This window comes from Saimiri boliviensis, chromosome 16 (assembly GCF_048565385.1).
Source record: "Saimiri boliviensis isolate mSaiBol1 chromosome 16, mSaiBol1.pri, whole genome shotgun sequence".
NCBI lineage: Eukaryota > Metazoa > Chordata > Mammalia > Primates > Cebidae > Saimiri > Saimiri boliviensis.
In genome coordinates this window covers 64,794,890-64,800,498 of record NC_133464.1, presented here as the reverse complement: position 1 = coordinate 64,800,498, position 5,609 = coordinate 64,794,890, and the positions used below count along the sequence as shown (strand labels likewise).

Sequence of the window (5,609 nt, the reverse complement as noted above, 5' to 3'; positions counted from 1 at the left end):
CTAATGTCTCATTTCAAAAGCTGACTTCCAGCTGTTGCCAGCTTTGTCCCTTCCACCACCTGTGGCAGGTGGCTGGGGTCTGAGTGCGTTTGACCCTCACTCCCTCTCTTGCGGTAGGTCCTGAGTTCCCTTCAGCCTCGCTGCGTCCCGGGTGCTTTTAAATAGAATTACAGTTTAAAAACACGCCTCTTTAGAGTTAGGGAGAATCTAAATTGACTAAATGTGATTCTAAAATCGTAGCGTTCCCACACCGGGAGTCGAACCCGGGCCGCCTGGGTGAAAACCAGGAATCCTAACCGCTAGACCATGTGGGAGACGACAACAGCCACCGCCAGTCCGGACAAATTGAGTCTTCTCAGTCGGCTTCCGCCCGCTCTATCTAGTCCGTTTGCAGGCGACAAGCCTGCGCCTGCGCCTGCGCAGAGTCTGCCGCCGTTTTACCCGTTCTGGCTCGCCTTCTACCGTTCCTCTCCTTGCCCGGCTGCTTGAATCTTTCTTCTATCTACACTCGCGTCTTTCGTGATCTCATCCAGTCTCCTGGCGCTAGATACCGTGTCGACACCGATGTAGACCCTAGATTTGATGCGCTGGTGTTCACAGTTCCTCACAAGAGCTCCTGCAAAGTCCAAAAGCGCTGGGGGTTCGAACGTCAGAGGCTGGTGACGAAGCGAGGGCGGCGGGGCGGCGTCACCGCGCGCCGTGGAGGCCACGCTGCAGTGGCCGGTGTCCCCCGCAGGGTGTGTGCCGCGGACGCGCGGGGCCTTGCCCGAGTCTGTCCCTACCCTCTGCGCCGGTCCAGGCTGGCCACAGGCACCACCCCGTCCTTGAAAGTGGATCTTTTCCTCTGCAGAAACAGCCGTGGGGGGACTGCCCGGAAGCCCGGAACACTCCGGGTTCTGATGACCCAACGGCTAAAGGCAGGATCTGTGCCACCCAAAGCAGGCGGTGGTGGGCTGTAAACGTGGCTTGGAAAAGTGGAGAGTCTCCTACTGCCCGCATTCATGAGAGATGGAAACTCCTGGTGGTTTCCTAGGCCCTTCTCGATTTGAAGCGGCATTTCAGGGGAGCGGCTGATGCCTTCGCAGTCTGCTGTTGGAATTAGGGAAATGCAAAGGGTCAGCCACTGGGGAGGGCCGGCGGAGGGGAGCTGTGGTTCTGGTGTCCTCAGTGGTTTAAGCTACACACAAATTGTGTTTACTAGCAGAAACCGTGTTAATCGAAGTCTGGGGACAAATTGTGGAAGCTTCAAAGAGTTCAACTAGCAGAGGACACTTGGAAGCCCATTTAAAAGCTGAGATCACTCCTCGCTCCCCCACCTGCCACAGGGCCTTAGCAGGTTCTCCTTCTCCCTCTGAGGCTAAGGTTCACGTGTGACATTCATCCTCAAAAGAGGAGGGGCGGGAATAGACTGGAAATAGAAATTGTTCTGCCTTGCACCCATTACCACGATGAAGCTCCCTAACAGGGAGTGAACATAACCCAGCATAACTGAAAGTAGAACGTGGGCCAGGCGCGGTGGTTCACACCTGTAACCCCAGCACTTTGGAAGGCCGAGGCAAGTGGATCACCTGAGGTCAGGAGTTCGAGACCAGCCTGGCCAACATGGCAAAACCCCATCTCTACTAAAAATTCAAAAATTAGTCAGGTGTGGTGGCGCACCCCTGTAATCCCAGCTACTTGGGAGGCTGAGGCAGGGGAATCACTTGAACCCGAGAAGCGGAGCTTGTAACAAGCTGAGATCATGCCACTGTACTCCAGCCCGGGTGACAGAATAAGACTCTGTCTTTGACAAAAAAAAAAAGAATGTGGCTCTGAAGAAAAAGCAGAAGAATTGACAGCAAACTTACTCTGTGTATCAGATACATTCAAACGTGTTTATTTAATCCTCATAGTGTACCTATAAGGTTGGTTCTTCCTGTACTATCTTTGAACAGAGTACAGAGCTTCATTTGTTTTTTAATCAGACAGCTGCTTTCCTTTTGAGGATATCTGCTTTGGAACACCAAAGAAAACTCCAAAACAAACTCTTTTAACTACAGAATACCTGACATTCTTGGTTTTCAATTTGGGGACTCAGATTTCATAAATACTTTTCAGTTTTATATTTCCCTTTGATGATAATTCTTTTAAAAAAAAATCTTACCAGTTTTCAGGGTCTAATTTCTCACAGTAATCCATCCATTGGATGGGCACCATCCTTAGAATGTAAACAAAATGTGAATTTACTTTTGGTTTCTCACTATCCCTAAACTGAAATTTGTTCCATTTCTCTCTTTACCAGTGAATGAAAACTTGAGCAGTGGCAGAAATTCCTGTGGTCATTTTAGTTTTACTTACTTATTTATTTTGAAACAGGGTCTCACTCGGTGCAGACTTACTGCAGCCTTGACTGCCCGGGCTCAAGTGATCCTCCCACTTCGGCCTCCCAAGTAGCTGGGACTACTGGTGGCACTCACCACCAAGGCCGGCTAATTCTTGTCTTTTTTGTAGAGATGGGGTTTCACCACGCTGCCCAGGCTGGTATCGAACTCCTGGGCTCAAGAGGCCCACTTTGGTCTCCCAAAGTACTGGGAGCCCTGTGGTCACTTTAAGTAATAAAACGCAGTCCAGCACAATACACCGTTCAACAGCTCAGTCCTCATTCTCAAATCATTCGCTCCAGCCCAGCTTGGGCCTGATTTCCAGCTCGAAGCAGTAGTTTGCTGGAGCAGGCTCCTGCGGGCTCACAAGAGCCCACTGTGGGCTTCTCTTCCTAACTGTGTGTTCAGTGACATCACATTGGTAGCCTGAGATGGCCACACTAGGAGTATTTGCAGCATGGAAACAGGTAAATGCTACAAGGCAGGGCTTTTTCCTTGAAAAGCCAGTGTCCTGGTCAAAAAATAGTGGTGTGCTGGTTAAATATCACACTGGGCGTGCTCCGCTTCTTTCTTTCTTTGGCCTTCTGCCTTTCGAGGCTCTAGGGTCCTCCAAGATTGGAGTGTAGGGAGAGGAAGAAAAAGGAGCACAGAGCTTCCTACTCAACTGGCATTGTCCAAAGTCAGCATCCAGCTCTCTGGGCCTAAACTTGTTTTAGGGCTGATTCCTTTTCTCAGTGGTACCCTGTGAGTTTCTCAAAGGATTCTCTAGGTCCCTTGGACAGGGCTCACCGAAGGGGTAGCAGCGTTTGCCCAGTGTGGGCCTCAGACCACTGGTATCAGGATCACCAATGGCTTTGTTCACCTGCAGATTCCCAGCCCCACCCACCAGGACTTTCAAATGAGAATCTAAATTTTAACAAGTACTTCCACCTCCAAATGATTCTCATGCCAGTAGAGTCTGAGAAACACTGAACCACATGACAGTAAAACCCCTTTAGTTGCTAAAAGCCCACGATCCCTGAAGCACACTTTCTATCATTTCCCGTTCCTGATCAAAGGCCTGGAAAAATGGCATCTCATTGCTTGTTGAGTAAAATCTAAATTCTCCGGACAAGCTTTCCAGGCTCTCCATAACCCAGCCCTGTGACAGCCTGCCAATACCATCCTGCCGCAGCCCTCTTCAGAGGGGCCACATTCCAGATCACCCCACCTGCTCTGTCCTTCCCATCCCTTTGCTCCGCCTTGCTCTGCACGGCCTTCCCACTCTTCTTTCTAAGCCCGACCCCAATCCCAAGGTCAGCTCAGCCTCTGAAGCCACCTCAGGTCCTCTTGGTCACAAGACACTCGTACTTCCTCTGAATCCCAAAGCACAGATCTTTAAAAAATGGTGATATAAGCTTACGTCTTGCCACCCTTATTATTTCAGCTATTTAGCAAGAAAGCCCATGAATAAAAATCAGATTTTGTAATCCCCCTGGGAACCCTGTCCTGCACTCAATCATTCCGTCACATCGTCCTTCCTTTTCTCTAACTTAAATACTTCCTGCTGCAATTCTATATGAAAGCTGCCACCTTTTAACCATCAGCAGGAACAAAATGTTCCTGGGAGGAGGAAAAAAAAACATGAATTTTTGAAGTTTGGCCAGACCAGTAAGTGAGCTGCATTTCTTTAGTTCCACACACACACACACAAAAAAGCCTTCTTGTTGACACAAGAAACAGTTATTCCTGTTCCCATGCATCTAGGCCTGCTTTTCACTGGGCAACTGTCCCATTTTATCCACCATTTGATACTGAAAAAAAAAAGCCCCAAACATATTGTACTTGCCAGGCATCTCCATTAGCCAAAGCAATCTGGGGTGTGATTCAGGTTTATGCTTGCCAGTCGTTTAGGAGTTAGAATGGTTTCCACTTTAGTAGGCCCAGGAGGCATCCTTTATAAGGCCATCACAAATAAGCACCAATTACATTCCACTCCCCCAAGAAGAGCACTGGCCAGCCCAAACTCAGCCTATGGCACAAAGTGAACCTCAAAGCTCTCTTGAGTAACAGCACCTGCCCCTGCTGACCAGTCAGTGTGACTTAATCTTCATGGCCTAACACTAGATTCAGTTTCTAAAATAGGGTTTGATCTCAGGAGGCCAGTGGAATGACAGAGCTTCCTCAAGGGCTCGTTTAGATCATAGAATTCTGCCCCTCACCTCCATGCCAAATCTAGCAACTCCTACTTGTTCTATGACTCAGGGCAAACATCCTTGAACTCTCAATTCTGGGTGAGGTGTTCATTCTGTGGGCCCACCCTATCAATCATTAGGCTGGATGTGGTTCCCTGGATCCCTCCCTGTGGTAGACAGTAAGCTCCCTCATGGCAAAGTCTGGTATTCCCAGCTTTCAGCACAGTGCTTGGCACACATAATGACTTAATCAGCATTTTAATATAGTAATAATTTAATTCTCACAATGGCCCAATGAGGTACCAAATATTATTCCCATTTGACAAATTAGAAAACAGAAACATAGGAGATTAAGTAACTTGCAGAAGCAGGATTCAAATCCAGGTATTGCATCTGGGCTTAATTACTTAATGAATCTCTTTTTAAAATATTTATGTTTTTTCATGTAAGACTTTTTGCACCAACTTAATGAACTGCTTAAAAATATCTTGATTTCTTTGGCCATCCTCCCATAAAAGTAACTTTTTCCTTAAATCAGCATGTAACAAGAGAGAACTATTCCTTAGCTAGGTAAAAACATCTCCACAGCGTGGCATCTTTGCACATCGTCAGCACTCACGGCATGTTTGCATGATTGATGGCTTGCTTCATTCCTTCATTCAATAATGAATCAATCCATCCCAGAGAAATAGTCTTGGTTTCTACCTAGCACCTAAGTGGCAAAGCAAACTAATTGAGAGTCAGAAGGCCACAACTTTAATATTTAAGTAACAACAACATAAAACAAGAAACTACATCCCTGTCTCCTGATATCGCTGACACACACGATCTTTCTTCCCCTACCATCGCTTCACCTGATCTGATAGCACAAAACGAGAAAGGAAGAGCTTTACCAGACCATCGTCATATTCATCCTCATCTGTGTGCTCCTAGCAGGGCTCAGATGTGGGATGAGATGAGCTTTTCTTGTTTTTCTTGAATACACTAAGGAATTGTGAGCACAAGGACTTCATGACCTGGCATCCAGAAAACCTGCCCACCATTATCGTTTCTTGTTCCATGTTGCAATTGCTCA

General features: G+C 47.5%; 1 non-coding gene across 1 annotated transcript; it reads right to left on the bottom strand.

Annotated features, from left to right (window-relative positions):
- Positions 1–242: 242 nt before the first annotated feature.
- Positions 243–314, bottom strand: TRNAE-UUC (transfer RNA glutamic acid (anticodon UUC)). The gene has a single exon. It is a non-coding gene; the product is annotated as a tRNA-Glu (tRNA).
- Positions 315–5,609: the final 5,295 nt, after the last annotated feature.